The sequence below is a fragment of the Monodelphis domestica genome, chromosome 3 (assembly GCF_027887165.1).
Source record: "Monodelphis domestica isolate mMonDom1 chromosome 3, mMonDom1.pri, whole genome shotgun sequence".
Classification (NCBI taxonomy): domain Eukaryota; kingdom Metazoa; phylum Chordata; class Mammalia; order Didelphimorphia; family Didelphidae; genus Monodelphis; species Monodelphis domestica.
This window is the reverse complement of record NC_077229.1, coordinates 474,573,569-474,592,011: the sequence shown is the minus strand read 5'-3', so window position 1 is coordinate 474,592,011 and position 18,443 is coordinate 474,573,569. Positions and strand designations below refer to the sequence as shown.

Here is an 18,443-nt window from a genome sequence, read left to right as displayed (position 1 = left end):
TGGTAGTTGTTCCATAGAATGAGGTTGAAATGGATGGTATGATAGGTGCAATATCTTCTAATGTCCTTGGATACTGACTATGCTAGTTCTCCCCCCCCCCCAGAAGATAATGAAACCATCCTTGAAGCTTAATTATTTTGTGGAGACTAATGTTTAAACCATTGATATAGCTTCTCAGTAAAAAAATACTTTTTATCTTAGGTAAAAAACAAATCCAGTGCACCCTGAATCAGAGGCTCTTCAGAACTGACACATGCTTTTGACTAGGCATGCTACCAGAACAAATGCAGAGACAGGGGAGCTATATCCACCTGAATCAGTGCTGTATCCTTGCTGAATATTCTTTCCATTGCTATTGGAAATTATGTTTAATTCCATTCCAATTTCAAATCTGAATAACTAGACCATCCTGCTAGACCTTGTTCAGTACATGTTATTTATTTGGAAAGATGTTCTTAAGGCTGAAGTTGGGGAAGGACAAAAATGAGGAACAGAAAATTCAGATCAGATTCTCTGGCAAGGCAGCCCTAACATAGCTACCATTCTTCTGGCTACACACACCAAGTTCTCTCAATGGGACAGGAATGGACTACCACTGAAATGGTGGTTTAAGAAAATAAATTGTGTACTAGCATTTGGGAATTATCAACAAATGTAAATGTGTCCTAAATCTTTAGGAAACGAGTACAATGTTGATGTTAAATTTGCAAGACTTTATATTTGGGAGATTATGCTAAGTCCCACCAGCTGTGATAGTCTCTCATCATCTTTGGACATTTAAGAATGTTTAAGAATTGTATTAGACTACTTGAAAAATTTTTATATGCATTTAGTAAGAATTATGACATTTGAAATTTGTTGAGACTCTTTAATGTAAGCAGTGAAGGAGGAACTTAAAAGAACATTGTTTGAGCCTTCTCAGCATGCCAGACTTTTCAAGAATGGGGACCACGGTCAGATGTGTTAAATATACCTCAACTCATTTGTTGAAATTCATAAGTATTTAAGTGGAGAGCATGTAAATGGGATCAAACAGGTGAATTCAGTGAAACTTGGGGCTATATTTCGGGCTCAGAGTTGAAGGACCTGGGATGATGCAGCAAAGACTTGATTCTTCCCCTATCTCCCACTGCAGTGTGAGTCTAGGTCAGTCTAAAAGGATAGTTTCTACTCTCCTTTAAGAATGTGTGATATATATGCACACATTTTTTTTGTTCAATATCTTTTCCACAAAATTACTAATATTGAAAAATGTTTTCATGATTGCACATGTAAAAAAATCTTTATCAGATTGCTTATATCTCAGGGAGGTTGAGATCATCTTGGCCCCAAGACCTCTAATCATTCTCTTGACTAGATAAAACTGCATGGCAGCAGGTGCCAGGGGAAACCCTGCCCCTCGAGGGAGGGGGGGGCATCCAATCAGACAACCACTGCAAGAGCGCCAGTTATCCTGAGGGAAACTTTGCAGGGAACCAGCTACTAAATGATTCGATTAGTCTTTAGTCCCTATACTCAAGTTGGATGACCGATTTGCACATCAGGACCACTATGGACCTCCACAGTTTCCTCTGGCTTCACCTTGCCCAGGCATATTTCATCATCTTTCGGGTCCTAAAACACACACTCATGCTCCACCACCCGGGTAGGTATGGGCGAGATGGGCAAGGGGAGAGATGAAGAAGAGGGGGAGAATTTGGAACTCAAAATAAAAGCAAATGTTAAAAGTTGTTTTTACATGTAAATGGGAGAAATAAAATATCTTAAAAAAATTTTTTAAGTGTGAGATATAACTTTCTCTGGGACTTCCTATGAGGGTGGTTGATGCATCCAAATAGAGTGGATAGCAGCCAGTAGAAATAGTGACTGACACACATAGAACCTAGAGCTCAATACTGGCCAGATTAGTCTCTTTTCTGAGCAGAAGTGAGCATACAGAGGTTCTGAAAGGAAATTTACTATCTTTGATGGTATCCTGTGTTGGAGAGATTGAGAGTTCCTGGGTTCCTCAATCAAAGCCATCTGAGGCAGGACAAGGATTTTCTGTATGATACAGGATGACCATTAATAAGGAACTCTAAGCTCTGGTATGGTTGATTAGAACTCCTTAAGAGTATCCTGAGCCATCCCATGTAGCTATTTCTGATCTCATCAAAGTAATGAAAATTTCAGGTTCTATTAAGCCCCAATAAGAAGGTAAGAGAAACAGGTAGTGTGGCAATAAAATATCTCAGGCCCTGGTTGTAGGGGCAGTGAAGTTTTTGTACCTGCAGAGCTAGGCCTTTTGTATTTGTATTGCTTGGCCAGAGGTTGAGTAACCCCCTTTCCAGAGGTTGAGTAACCCCTTTCCCTTTTCTCCTCTCTCCTTCTCTCCCTCTCCCTTACTCCCATTGTGATTAAACCACCATAAACTCCTTTCTGACTTGAGTGTTTCATTTAGGGAATTATATAGCTGAATTCTCTGGTGACTATAAATTAATATTTTAACAACCTTTAAAGGTGATTTTCACCTTAACAGTTTGGCAGACCTTGTAGGTTTGTTGAATTCCCTCAATAAATTTCCTGAATTTTCTTGCCTTTTCACCCCACTTCCTCTTCACCCAGTCAGTCCTTTTACCTCCTAATTCGGCTTAAAGAAACAGCTGCCAGAACAGGTGAGTATAAAACACTATTTTTCTCTTCTCTTCTCTCCTTAATTTAAATTGGGGTCAGCAGCTTTTTTTCTTTTCCTCCCCACTTTAATCTTAAGGGGTCAGCTGGCTGGCTCACTGGATTGAGAGCCAGGCCAGGCTTGGAGATGGAAGATCCTAGGTTCAGATCTGGTCTCAGATACTTCCTAGCTGTGTGACTCTGATAGCTAGATAGGTAGCTAAATCTAATCAACTGCTTAGCATCGAGGAAACTCTGGAGAATGGAGCCCTTGCCTCACAACAAAAACAGCTGAGTACAGCTAGGGAGCCAACTTAAAGCCCATTTTCCTGTTTCCTGGCCTTTCTAGTCTTAAAAATTTAAGTGGGCTTTGCTCAAGGAAGATAGCACATGGTCCTAGAAGTTTTAGCCTGAGGGCTAAAGAAAGATTGCTGGGACCCTCCCATATACACACTTTTTAAAAGAAGGAGTTTTAGCTCTACCCTTTGTTTATAGCCTATTCACTCCTAATCAGCCCCTTTTCATACAGCCTCTGCCTCCAGGCATAAGGCTTTGTTCGGCTTTCTCTTTACTTGTGACCCCTCCCAGACCTTTAAAATAAGCTTAGCCTAAGAGAAAAGATAGGAGAATTTACAACAGAATAGGCTCTTGGCAGAAGGCAGTAAGGAGAGCCACCTACTGACAAGAAGAAAAAGTTACAGGCAACTTAGTAATTGACTTTAAAAAAAGAAAAAGAAAAAGAAAAAAGAAGCAAGAAGCAAGAAAAAATGTGGCTCCAGCCAGTACATGACTTACTTAGAAATTGGCTTATAAGTTCAATAACCAAGTACATGGGATTCCTAATAGGTATTCCTATAGGATGGCTCTTTTCAGAGACTATTAGTCTCTACATGATCTTTGCACTCCTCTTCCTTGGGATTGTACTTGTTGTAGTTGTAATAATATACCTAATTTCCTCTAAGAGAGAGCAATCACTTGTTTCTTCTATGACTCAACAAATTAAGGAACAAAATACTTTAATTAATCAACAAATTATGGAACTGAATACTTTTATTAATCAACGGTTTGAGGAATAAGACGAGCTTATGGAAGATAGATCAAAACTTTCCTGCAAAACATTAAAATAGAGTTAAGAACATCCCACAATAGGAGTGATTTATCTCTCCATTCCCCAACATTATCAGATTCCCTGACTCACCCTGCTCAAAACAATTTGGCTCCTAGTTCTCAAATAGCAGCCCCCTGGGACCAACCAGCTCCTCCCCCTGCCCATGCCTCAATTCCTGCCCCTCCCACCCTGGCCCCTCCCCCTGTCCATGCCTCCTACCCTGTCCCCTCAGCCCCGCTCCCTGTTCCTGTCCCGGCCCTTCCCCCGACCTACACCCATGCTCCCATCCCCAACCCCCATGATCCAACAGTCAATAATCCTAACCCTTTCCCTTCTCTTACCTACCCCATTAAAAACGGAGCAAGAAGCCTAGAAACAGTAACACCAGATAATTTGGACAGAAGTTTATTTCCATTGTGGGAAGTACCCACCTTTAATAAAGAGGGGAACTTGGTGTCTGTAAGACACTATACACCTTTTAAACCTGACGATTTATAAAAATTCAAGCACAATGTTCCATCATTTGAGGCAGAACCAATATTGGTTATAGAAAAATTAGAGAATATATTTAGAAACTTTGACCCTTCTTTGTTGGATGTGGAAAATTTGTTAGATACATTTCTGACAAAGAGAGAGAAAAATAATGTCATCTCTCTAGCTAATCAGAAAAACAGTAAAGGAGCTCACCATTGGCCAACTGTAGATACACACTGGAACCCCAATGTTGTATAATATCACACAAAACTAGTCCTGGCCAGAGAAGCATTATTAAGAGCCATGAGAGATTGCTCTGATAGACCTGAAACATGGGAAAAATTTGAACTGTCCCGACAGGAAATTAATGAGACCCCCCTCCCACTTTATGGACAGACTTATTGATGTAGGAAATACATATATGGACCTTGATTTGACCAGAGAAAAGGACATTAAACATATACACAGACAATTCGTTAGGAATTGTTGTTCAGTAGTAAAAGACTACTTTGAAACTAGCTGTCCCAAGTGGGAGTCTATGGACCTCAAAGAACTGAGGAAAGTAGCAACCTATGTCTATAAGGGTCATACAAAAAAACCTGAGACACACAGTACGTCAGGGGCAGACTTAAAAAAAGAAATTGAAAGAATGACACAGGAACAATTGAAAAATAAGGGAGAGACCATGGCCCCTTTGCAGGAATCCACAGACAAATCATTAACATACCCCTTAATATGCTCCTTCTGTGGGAAGAGAGGCCATGCAATGATAGTCTGTAGGAGCTGGCTATGGAAAAATGGAAATAATAACATCTTTAGGAATAATAACTATAGGAACCACAATGCCAATCAAGATAATGATAGTGCTCAAAATACAGAAAATGATAATGCCCAACAACAATATATAAGAAATGGAACTCAACCATGTTACACTCAGGGTGAACACCCCCAACAGTGTGGAGGGTCCCAAAAAACTGCCCAAGCATTTTTATGAAGGTGTGAAGGGGGGGGTGAGGGCCTTGGAATCAAAGAATGAAACCTTTGATTTTACAGACCCTGATATCCCCCCTCAAATAGTAAGGAACCTCATGTCACTTTAAAGGTAGGAAATTCATACTATGACTGTCTTTTAGACACTGGAGCATCTAGGTCAGTTTTAGTAAGCAAACCAGATTGAAAGTGTGATTCTATTGGCTCCCTAAATGTAGTAGGTGTATCAGGAAAACCATTAAAGGTCCCAAAACTTTCTCCTCACATGGTATGCATGGGACCCCTAACTGTTGAACATTCTTTTCTTTTAATGCCTAGATCCCCCACAAACTTGCTGGGGAAAGATCTACTATGCAAATTACAAGCCACAATAATGTGTGCCCCAGATGGCTCTCTCTCCTTAGAAGTGTCTGAGAAAACCTTAAATTTACTCCCTGTACTTCTCTCAGAGAGCCAGGAGGCAAAGGAGCATCCTATCTTTGAAATACCTACAGATATACCAGAGTCTCTTTGGGCCACATCTTCTACTGATGTAGGCTTACTTTAAATCAGCTGCTCCTGTGCAAATAAAAACTAAATCTAGCCCACCTCCTTGCATTCCTTAGAATCCTCTCTCCAAGGAGGCAACAAAGGACATTACCCCAAAAATAAACTCATTAATTGACCAAGGAATAATTTTCCCTTGTAAATCTGAATACAACATCCTCCCCATTAAAAAACCAAAAAGGGGGCCCGATGGCAAACACCTCTATAGATTCGTACAGGATTTGAGGGCTGTGAACAATCACATAATAAAGAGACACTTCATAGTTCCCAATATTCATACTATTATTTCTTCTATTCCTAGCACAGCTACATACTTTACAGTAGTAGACTTGTGCTCAGCCTTCTTTTCCATACTCATACATGAGAACTCGAGGCATATTTTTGCTTTCACCTGGAATGGCACCCAATATTCCTGGAGTCATTTGCCCCAGGGTTATGTGGAAAGCCCGACCTTATTTGCACAAATTTTGGGACAAGATACAGATAACATAAAATTTAAAAACAGCAAATTAATAAAATACGTAGATGACCTACTCTTGGCTTCCACAGATGCAGAAGCATGTCAGGAAGATAGTAAACACCTTCTTTTGGAATTGCACAAGAGATCATAAGATCTTGAAGGATAAAGTTCAGTGGTGTCTCCCCAAAGTAGAATATATGGGGTTTATTCTGACAGCTGGTTCCTGTACTATTTCTCCCAAGTGAATTGAGAATATTCAAAAATTGAATGCTCCTACCACTAAAAAACAGTTAAGAGCAATTCTGGGAGCATCGGGGTTTTGCAGACAATGGATTCCTTGCTATGGGGAAATTACTAAACCCCTTATAGCCCTAACAAGGGATTTGGTCCCTGAACCCCTCAAATTAGAGCCTGAACACCTGTCAGCTCTATCAGAGCTGAAAAAGGCTATCCTGTCTGCCCCTGCTCTAGGCACCCCAGATTACAAGCCATTTACTTTGTATGTACATGAGCGAAGAGAAGTAGCTTCAGGGGTTTTAACTCAGACTTTGGGGCCTTCTCAGTGCCCAGTTGCTTATTATTCAGCCCAGCTGGACCCAATAGCTTCAGGAGCACCACCATGCCTTAGAGGCGTGGCTGCTACTGCTTTACTAGTGACAAAAACTGTTGTTCTAGTATTGGGATGCCCACATGAGGTAGAAGCATTATTGCTAAGACAGAGAACACAGGCATTTTCTTATCAGTGAATTACAAGGTAGGAAATAACCTTGCTAAACAATGAAAATATTACTCTGAAACACTGTACAACCCTTAATCCTGCCACCTTGCTTCCAGACTTACCAACTTCAGGAGAACCATTACACACTTGTGAAACACTAGTGTCCATGGCAGAAAAGCCTTGAGATGATCTCCTGGACACTCCCTTAAAAACTCAGATCTGGTCTTATTTACTGATGGTTCTTCTTTTATAAGAGATGGCATACGCTACAGTGGAGCTGCTGTAGTCACAGAATTTGCCACTGAGTGGTCAGCTTCACTGCCTTCTAACATTAGCGCTCAAGGAGCAGAACTCATAGCTCTGAAACATGCCTGTATAATTGCCAAGGATAAAAAGGCAACAATTTGTACAGATTCTAGATATGCTTTTGGCATTTGCCACTTAGTCGGAATGCTATGGCTCCTGAGAGGATTTTTAACCTCAGCTGGAAAATCTATAGCTAATGCAGAAATTATTAATAAAGTTCTTTCTGCTCTCCAGCTTCCTGAAACCCTACATATAGTTCATTGCTCTGCCCATACAGGTGGCTCTGACCCTGTCTCTAGAGGAAATGATTGAGCAGATGCCGCTGCAAAGCTAGCAGCTATCGAAGGACCTGAATTACTTTTAACATTAACAACCACTGATGATTTAAATTTATCACTTTCCTATAATGAAAAGGAAGTGGGAAAATGGAAATAAAAATTCAAAGCAAAACAGATTAATGGAGGATGGGTGTCATCTGAAGGAAAACCCCTGCTCCCTAGAAGTTTCTATCACCAAATTTGCTAATCTGTTCATAATAATGGCCACTTTGGTACCCAGGGCATCGTGGACTCTGTTAGGAGAGTATGGATAGCCCCCGGTATAACTACCATAGCCTCTAAAGTGTGTTCAGCCTGCTCTATCTGCCAGGCATATAACCAACACGCCTTTCGTAGCAAAGCCTTTGGTGGGCGTTCTCTGACTTACACACCTTTTGAGCACCTACAGATAGATTTCATAACAATGCCAAAGGCTGGACAATATGAATTTTGCCTGGTCATAGTAGACCAACTGACCAGATGGCCGGAAGCATTTCTTGCGACCCAAGCCACAGAGGCTTTTGTTGCTAAGGTGCTTTTAAAAGAAATTATTCCTCGCTTTGGCCTGTCAGCACGTATTGACTCCGATAGGGGGAGTCATTTTACTGATTCTGTTCTAAACCAGATATATTCTTGCTCCAAAATTCCATGTTCCATATCATCCCCAGAGTTCAGGCCAAGTAGAGAGGATGAACAAAGAACTTAAAACTATGATTGGCAAATTATGCACTGAGACCCATTTAAAATTCTGAAATTCTCCCTCTGGCCCTATTTTATCTTAGAAGCAGGCCTAGAGGAGACTTACACATCTCACCATTTGAGATGCTTTTTGGACATCCGCCTATACAGGCTAAGCCTTTCTCCCTGGCATATACATCACTATTAGGGGGGGATACTACTATTGCTTCCTATATACAGGAATTACAGCACAAACTGCATGAGCTACATGAATCTGGAGCTGCAGCACAAGCCGGACCACTAGACTTCTCACTTCACGACCTGAACCTAGGAGACAACGTGTATATAAAGAATTTCCAGTGTACAGGAGCAACCCAGCCTTCCTGGGAAGGACCATTCCAGATATTGTTAACTACTCCAACATCTATAAAGTTTGGAGAAAAGGACTCTTGGGTTCATTGCTCACATGTAAAGAGAGCATCCTCTATTGAGATTGATTGACTGTATCCTATATATGCTTTGGAGATAACTACACATTGACAAGTGGAACTATTTTATTTTGCTTTTGACACATTGAATTCCTAATTTTTTTTCCTTTTTTCTCTTTTCCTTATTTTATTATTATTATTCTTTTATTAAAATATTTTATTTTTTCCCCTTTTTCTCATTTCTATGAACTTAAGGTACATACAATCAATATTAATTTTATTCTACAATAATATTAGTTTAAATATATATATATATATATATGTATGTACATATATATATATACTTGCTATTATTACTAATACATACCCAAACAGCTTTAGACTATGGGAACCTGCCATTTATTGATAATTGTTGTGGGACTATGATGAATGTTTGTGTTTGATTCTAGGAACGGGATCAGAAAATGAGCACAGAGATGACCTGTATAATGCCAAAAGAGCTCACAGGTCTAAAAATCAAAGACCAATCCAGGTAGGATTGATGCACTTCTAAGCCAATACTAAGGACTTGAACCTAGTGTGAGACTCGGGGTTGCGACACTTGACATATGTTAAGATGTAGGCCTTCCTTATATCCACACTCTTCGTGAAAATACCTACAGACAAGTACCAAAGGTTGGCTACCATCCTGGCTCCCTCCATCCCTGAGAATGAAGGTAAAATCAGATGAGGGAATGACACTTCCCTATATAAAATAAGAATCTGGTCCTTTTTTATCCAGTATGGCAACTTCCTGTAGCCTTGGCTGCAAATGGGTAAGTGAAATCTGCTGCATTCTGTCCTACAAACTTGTGGGATTAGAAATTACTTAACTGGACCCTAATACAGGGGCCTGTGAAAAATTTTATTCTTGCTTTCTCAAAATTTTGTATATATAGAATTTTGATATTTTGATACTGATTTTGACTTCTTTTTTTATATAAATATACGTATACATAAAGGGTTTATATTTTTCCCTTAATTTTTTCTTTTATTTTGTTTTCATTTTTGTTTTTATTTTCCTTTTGAATTAACTCACACACCCCCACAACTAAACCTTGCATCCTCAGCTGGACTCAGGATTTTTTCAACACTTTCTTCAGGGGGGGATTGTATTTTCATAAAATCCAAGATTTAAATTTTGTTTGAGATAGATCTTCAGAGAAGAAGCTTGCTAACTGACTGAATCCAGAGAATGAACTGTTTGCAGAAAGAAATCTGAACCTTTTCACTACAGGAATATCCAGAATGAACCGTGGGGTGCGGTTGATTGAACATTTTTTTTTTAATGTACACTCTTATGCCAAAGGGAACTGCCCCCTAATTGGCTTTTGTCAGTGCGCACAGAAAAACATTGGCTTGCTGTCTCTCTCTCTCTCTCTCCTCTATTTCCCCTAATATACAACTATTGTAGTTTTCCTCTTAGTGGGTAAATTTTTGTATACACATTTGCAGTTAGAATTTTTCGGGGTGCAGTATGCTTATGTTTAGTGATCAATTGGGGAGACTAGTCCCCCAATCATCATCGGGGGGATTGTTAATTTTAAAATCTCCATCTTGCTTGGTCTAGCACCCAAAATTGTGCACATCCACACCACACGGACATGTGCTAGTCAATGACAAATCAGAATTAACTAACTGCCCACCTGGGCTGTTCTAAGCCAAGCTTGAGCCACCATTGGCACTTGTGAGGCACAGGAAGTGAGGTAGGGAACAGTCTCTGGAATTCGCACACTTCCTGTGGACAGAGATAGATGGCAGTTGGTGCTAGGAGCTTGAACAGGGAGGAGGCCCGCAGACAGCTTCCCTTCAAATCGGTTATGTGAGTCAAGGACCGATTCCTTTCTACCTTGGCCCTTTGGGCCTAATCTCCCTCTGGCTTGGCCAGAGGTTGAGTAACCCCCTTTCCAGAGGTTGAGCAGCCCCTTTCCCTTTTCTCCTCTCTCCTTCTCTCCTTCTCCCTTTTCTTACTGCCATTGTGATTAAACCACCATAAACTCCTTTCTGACTTGAGTGTTTCATTTAGGGAATTATATAGCTGAATTCCCTGGTGACCATAAATATTTTAACAATCTTTAAAGGTGATTTTCACCTTAACAGTATGGAACCTCTTGCTTACTTTTTACCAAGAGCAGCTTAGGTCACTCCATAATGCTGCCAGTACAGTATGAATTAGTCAACAGCTAACAAGTCCCAAGAAAGGCTTGAAGGACAAAGCTGAATTGTTGAGAAGTGCCTTATGATAGGGAGAAATGAAATTGTTTCTGTGTATCCAGCCCCTATTAAAAAGGCAATTCTTCAACACAGAGTTCTAAAGGGTCAAAAATTTGGCATCTCCTTTTCTCTTAATGGGGGCTCCCAGAGAGAAGGAGGTAGATTGGAGTACAATGAATGGGTGGTGATATACAGTGAGTCTCTAGCACTGAAAGGGTCTCCAAGAACATCAATAATAACTTCTTAGTTCCCTAACGAGAGATAACCCTGATCAATGATGAGAACTGTAGACCATACTATAAGAACTATCATCAATGCCATCCTTGTTACAACTTTACATAGGGAGACCCATTATGAACTGCAAATGTCATCAATTGTCACATTTACCAGATTATTAAGACCTGGAACTTGGATCATTCCATAGGATTCCTCATTTTGTTTTGCTCCATTTCCATTTAGTTTTTCTCTAATCCTCATCTTTGAGACTTAATTAAATCTAAGGAATAAGGCTCTAACTGCTGATGTGGTCTCCTTATTAAATAAAAAAATTCATCTCATGAGGAGTCCAAGGATTTCTTAGTTTTGACGCATGCAGAAGTGTAAACTGTAGCCTTACTGATTATAATTTCCATATTATTAAACAAATCTCCTTTTGTTAAAGGGTTGGTTATGGAAGAGTGATGCATGTTAGGGTACTCCCTCTCCAAAAAAAAAGCCAGATGCTCTGATTCCCAAACCAGCACTCTTTCCATTGCACCAGGTTGACTAGTACCAGTTGACTCACTTTTTTTTTAAACCCATACCTTCCATCTTGGAGTCAATACTGTGTATTGGCTCCAAGGCAGAAGAGTGGTAAGGGCTAGGCAATGGGGATCAAGTGACTTGCCCAGGGTCATACAGATGGGAAGTGTCTGAGGCCAGGTTTGAACCTAGGACCTCCCATTTCTAGGCCTGGCTCTCAATCCAATGAGCTACCCAGCTGCCCCTTTGACTCACTTCTAACACAGTAATGGGTGAAAGTTGTAGAAGTGGATTTAGGAAAAACTGTCTTTAAAAAGCTATCTAAAAGGGAAATGGGAAGTAGTGAGGGGTTTCTTATTTGAGGTCTATAAGTAAAGGCTGAATGACCACTTGCTGGATATATTGTGGAGGGTTTTCCCATTTCTTGTACAATTTGTACTAGATAGCCTCTGAATGATTCTATGATTGTGGGGAGTTTCAATATTAAGGTCATGCTCATAAGAAATACTTAGAGATACAGCAGTTTAACTTGGGTCTATTTAGAATAAAAGCTGTTTGGAGGTAGAGAAGTTCATACTTGTCTTTGTATTACCAATATCAGGCCTTGTAGATAATGTCTACTAAGCACTTATAGGAGCTTAATCAATGTTTGGTCAAATCATATTTGGAAATCTTTTACCATAAAATTCTTAATTTCTATAAATTATTTTTTTAAACATCCCCATATTATATCATATCATTTCTACTAAATAGATGTAGATATATAAAACAGACCTGTAATTTAAAAGGAATAAGAAACACATGAGTGGGAAAATTTCCTCTACCAATATGGTTCAGTAGGACTTTAAAGTTTCTGGTGACTGACAAATTAGCTGATAGGCCAAGGTCACACAACCAATGTTTCAAAGGACTTGAATTCAGATCTTCCTGGCTATGAAGCCAAGTGGCCTCTTCAAAAACTGTTCTAATTCGAAAATACTTCTCATGTGACAATTTCTACAAATAAAAATTAATGTATAAAGAGCAACTAGAAGAAAATTGTCAACTAGTTAGTCAAAGTTTGGGATCAGATCTCAACTCTTATTTGTTGAAATTAATTGCCCTCCCTCAATTGCCTAAAAAGATCCCTGCTTTCAGTTTCTAAAAGGAAGTAGGAGATGTAAAAATGAAAGTGATATAAAGAGATAGTGAGAGGATCATAGATTTGGAAGGTTATCCAATCCACCCTCTTCATTTTTACCAATGGGACAACTGAAGCCCAAGAGACTTCTTATATAAGCACTTCATTAAAAACGTACACAGCAGGTGTTCTATTTGTGCTTGTTATACAAAGAAAGATAAATTGACCTCAAAAAGCTTACAATTTCATAACAAAGGTAGTAAGGAGTAGAGAAAGGGTTCAAACCTAGGCCTTCTCTGAAGCCCAGTGCTTTTCCTCTCCAAGCTTTGTGACAAAAGACCATCTTTCCTACACTCAAGAGCGGGCTTGGGAGGCACTGGGTAGCTAGGGACGACTTCGCCTCTTTCCCCAAGCTTCCTTCTCAGCTCTGCCAAGGCTGAAGGCACTGGGAAAGCCTCTGCGCCAAATCTCAAGGAAACTGGCTGCTTTTCCCGGCCTTGTAAGCCGACAAATTCGGTCCAGGAGTCGGGCGGACGTCCAAAGCCTCTGAGAGGCTCAGCCCCCCCACCCTCACCCCGTCCTGCCCTCAACTCCGAGAGGTCCAGATGGTGAACCTCCCCATTTTAGGGAACTGGGGATGGTGTTACTGTTGCGCTCAGTCCCTCACAAAGATCAGAGATGAAGGCCCCACAGAGGAAGATCATGGTTACTTCCCAGGTCCCTATGCCTAGCGCATGCGCTTTTCTGCCGTTGACCGTCACTTCTGTCGCCGCCGCGGCGCACACGCGCATCGTCCACTTCCGGGTTGGCGACTGTAGGCCTGATGATGTCAGATGCTCGCCGAGGACCCCGGAAGTGGAACTTGAACTCGACAGTGGCGCCGCATCCGGGGAGCTGAGATCACAACAAGTGCACGAGTGAGTCCGGCCTGAGATGGTGAGGCGCCCCGCCCCCTGACCCTCCCCTTCCCCGACCTCCCTGGGACGACCCCTCCCCCACGGCTTCCTCCTTCCCGCCTCCCCGGGCCCCTGGCTGGGGTTTAGCCCAGGTAGGTGCCGCGGTCGTAACCGCTGCTCCTCGGGCCAAGAACCGGGGAGGGGCTGGGGGATGTTTGAGAGGGAGGGAGTGAGGAGGGAGGGGTCGGGGCCCGGAGCTCTTAGGATAGCTCAGAGCCTGGCTCTCCGGTGACAGTCCCGGGAACGTGAGAACACTCCAACGAGACCCCCACCCCTTTGGCACTGCCAACCTCCATCTCCGGTCATGGTCATGGGATGTCATTTGTGTCCCCTTGCAAATGGCCCGTGGCGGTGAGGGAAGACTTGCTTGTGACTTAAAATTTACTGCCAAAATGTAATTGCGCCCCAGGTGCGAGCTCTCCAGAAAAGAGTCCAGAAAGGGATCCTAAAATCTCCGTCCACGAAGTGTGACCCAGTACAGAGTTCAACTCCTTGGTTAAAGTAATGCTGTCCCAATCACTGATCCACTGATCGGTTCTCTTTTTTGTGGGGAGAGGGCATGGGCCTCCCATTTGTGAGTTCTTGTTACAGGCAACTCTTCCAATGAGGAAACTTTTTCTATCAAAAAGGCATTTTATAGTTTTTAGGGTCTGAGAACTTAGTGATTTGTCCAGAGTCACAAAGCTAGTTTTTGTAAGAGACAAGACTTGGACCTAGGTTTTCTTGATTCTGAGATCAAAAGGTACTGTATAACCAACACCAAGAATTCCCAAACTTCTCTCCTTTACACTCTTAGACATTATTGAGGATCCTCTTTTTGTGTTTCAGCGTGGAAGATACCCGGAAAAGGGGCAACCACACACTGTGAGAGCTCTTTTAATATTAAAAATTATTGAGGATCCCATTTATGGCTTTGGACTTCAAGGACCTCCAACCCCCAAGGTTGGGGCTCTATATAGTATATAGGGCTTGGGCACATACTTTGAGAATTCTCTTATACTCTTAAAAATTATTGAGGATTTTCTCTATGAGGGCTTTTTTTGACACTAGAAATTAAAACATTTGAAAACTAGGACCTCAAGTATCCCCTGAAAGGGCCTGGGGAACCACACTTTGTGAACCATTGTATTCCACTGTGCTGCTTTCTAGTTGAAAGATATGTGGGCTTTGTAGTAAATTTCAATGGAATGATATACCTTAATATCAGGAGCAGCTTAGTTAAACTGAATTTCAGCAGTAACTTTGGATTGTAGGCGCACCAAAGACTTGGAGTCAGAAGAATTGTTTCAGACTGACTTTGTGACCCCAGCAAGTTACTGAACTTCTCAGAGTTCCTGGCAACTCTCTGACACTGTAGATTGTGGGGCTTGCTGCCTCACCTGGAGTCCCTGTTCTGTTGAAGACAGATTTTTGACAATGATGCTATGTAACTGTGGAACTCATTCAGTTTTCATTTTCTCATCTGTGAAATAGGAATACTTAATATTTTTCAGTGCCTTCCTCACAGGATTGTTTTGAAGAAAGCTTGTTTTAAGATAGAAGGCACTAGATAAATTAACTATTATTAATACTATTTTACTTGGAAATGTATTTGGGATACTATTCTCCCTTCCAGTTAGAATATATTGAGAATGATATTTTCTCAAGGTAACTATGTAACATTTCACTCCAGTGTTGAGAAGTTGATAGTTACAGTATTACTGACAAATAGTGCTTATTAATGTATTATTTTTTCCTCACTGTTTTGACAAGGTATGTATGGAAAATTGTGGTGGTGTTTTTACCAAGTCAACCAGCTTTATGGCATAGCTCTTCAAATAATTAATAGTTGTCATTTCTGTAAATTTATTCCTTCACCTCATTTGATCTTTACAGCAATCTTGTAAGGTAGATATATACATTATTTACCTCATTTTTCATGAGGTTTAGAGAGGTTTTGTGTTTTGCTAGTCACATGTAGCTACTTGGCATAAAAAAGTGGGATTCCAATTCAATCCTCTTTCCTCCTTCCAGGTCCAGTTCAGTCACCCCCATGCCAAACTTTTTCAAAATATGCTTAGTTTTTATTTTATTGTGGGCAATTATCATGGCCATAATTATTCCAAAGCAGTTTAAAAGAAATGCTATTTATTCTTAAACATGAGTTATCTGGAAATGGTTATTTTTAAAGATGCAGAAACTGGGACACAGGGATTCTTTGTAACTTATTTTAGATTTCAGGGGCACTAATCCCTGATTTATAATTTAATGGTATAATTTAATAACATAACCTAATTATATCTACATATATTCACATATATATACACATACACATAAGCACATAGTGAATGAATAAGAATATGTTTAAAAAATCCTAATTTATAGCCTACTTGTATAAAGTAAAACAACTATGACTCAAGCTGAGAATTCAAGGGAAAAGTTGGATGTAAATAAGCCCTATAAGGCAGGGACTGCCTACTTTTTTGTCTCTATATCCCTGATGCCTGATAGGGGGTCTTGCACATATAAATAGTAGGTGTGCAATTAACATTTATTGCATTGAAGTTCATAGGGGATCAGATTGAACTGTATTACAGAATTCTGTATTGTAGATGGTGGTAGTACCTATAAACTCTAGGATATCTGAATTATACAAGAAAAACTTGATCTATGGAGCTTCAATCATCTATTTGTGGCAACATATATTAAATATAACAGGCTTTTCTGATTTTTAATTGTGTGGTGAAATCAACATGAAATTGAGATGAAAGTATTAGATTATATGATGCTTTAGGTCTGATACAGTACCATTTTGAATATAATGGGATATAAACATATTTCATAGGATCTAGAGCTGGAAGGGACCCAGTGGTCATTTTGTGCAATTTTCTCATTTGGTTTGGAGACCTAGAACTGTTAACTGACTTGCCCAAGTTTACAAAGGCAAGTAATAGAGATGACCTCTGATGATTTTGATGATTTGACCACAGTACTGCCACCTGTTCTGTAGTCACTTTTACTAGCTTGTCTCCATTTCTGTGAAGGGAATAAAATGAGTCAATGCACTTGATTTTAGAGTTGTACAGTTACTTTCTATGGTTTTAGATATCAAATATACATAGTATCTGTGGATAGCTAAACTGCAAATATATTGTGTACCCTATTGCAAAATGTATTTAGTTAGTCCTTTTCAGAGATATTTGTAAATAGGAATCATATGTCAGTCATATTTTGTTCTCTGTTCATCTGGTACTGTTTTGATCAGTCTGCACTATTTCATCAGAATTTTTCAAGATTTTTGCATAGTCTTCCTGTGTGTTAATTTTGATTATTTTATAAAATCCCATCATATTTATGTTCCACAAGTTTAACAATTTTGTTATTTTTGTACACTTAAATTGCTTCTAGTTTTTTTAGCCACAAGTATATTGCTATGAAAATCTTTCACATTTAATACTTAATTTTTTTTATTTTCAGAGAATATTCCTAACAATGAGCTTATTAGATTAAAAAGGATATTCTTTTTATAACTTTTTATTGTATGTTGTATTACTTTCTGAAATATTATACAAATTTTTAGTTTCACCATTAATGTATGCATATACCTGTTTTGTCACAATCCTTACAACATTGAGTTTCATTGTTTTTTGTTGTTATTTTTTACAATGTGATGGATACTCTTTCAATATAGAGTAACTAGTGGGCAGTCGCTATGCTTTTCTCTAACTTTTGTAGTTTCCACATATATTGTGGAATAATAAGGGGTGGGTTGAGTCACAACTACTTGTATTTCAGAAATGTAGCAGTTACATTCTACAAATAGGTAGTAGTCTCTCGGTAACCGAGAATGACAATTGTCTTTGTGAGTTTTTGTGCACAAAGACACTTGTGCATGAAGATTTAAGTGGAAAAGTCGATGCATAGAGACAGTCCCACTCCACTCTCTTGGCGTTGGAAGCCTGGGTCCAGTGGCACGAAAAGTCGTTACACCTGGAGGCTTCCTCAGCTGCATTGGATGGCCATGTTGTCTTTTGTGCTCCAACACAGTAAAATCAATAAGCAGATGTTGGGGAGCAGCAAAGTGGCTCAGTGGATTGAGAGCCAGGCCTAGAGAAAGGACATCCTGGGTTAAAATCTGTCATCAGACAGTTTCTAGCTTTGTGCCCCTGAGCAAGTCAATTAACCCTCATTGCTTAGCCCTCACTGTTCTTCTTCCTTGGAACCAATCCACAGTATTGATTCTAAGATGGAAGATAAGGGTTTTTGTTGTTGTTGTTGTTTGTTTGTTTTTTGAAAACTCTTACCTTCTGTCTTGGAGTCAATACTGTGTAGTATCTTCCCAGTCAATACTGGGAAGTGTCTGAGGCTAGATTTGAAGGCCTGGCTCTCAATCCACTGAGCTACCTAGCTGCCCCCCGGAAGATAAGGGTTTTTAATTAAAAAAAAAAAAAGAGCAGGTAGTCTGTCAGTAACTATGCTAGTATGAGGATACAGATACAAGTACAAAAAAATGAAAACATTCTTGTTGTCAAAGAACTTATATTCTATTATATAAGGCAACATGAAAATATATAGGTAGATACTAAACAAATTCAAAATAAAGACAAAGCAGTTAAAGAGGGAGGGCATTAGCAGTATGGTGGTGGTGGAGGGACAAGAAAGGCCTTTTGTAGAAGATGATGCTTGAGCTACATCTTGAAAAAAGATGAAAATTCTTTGA

General features: G+C 39.9%; 1 protein-coding gene across 22 annotated transcripts in view; it reads left to right on the top strand.

Moving 5' to 3' along the window:
• Positions 1–13,574: 13,574 nt before the first annotated feature.
• Positions 13,575–18,443, top strand: part of FAM172A (family with sequence similarity 172 member A) — a 560,458-nt gene continuing 555,589 nt past the window's right edge. For 7 of the 22 annotated variants that reach the window (XR_008917892.1, XM_056824647.1, XM_056824649.1 and 4 more), the window contains exon 1: positions 13,589–13,724. The gene's annotated coding sequence lies outside the window, so the exon portion shown is untranslated. Of the gene's footprint in view, positions 13,837–18,443 lie in introns of all 22 variants that reach the window. The other 15 variants (XM_007487298.3, XM_056824637.1, XM_056824645.1 and 12 more) reach the window with 10 other exon arrangements.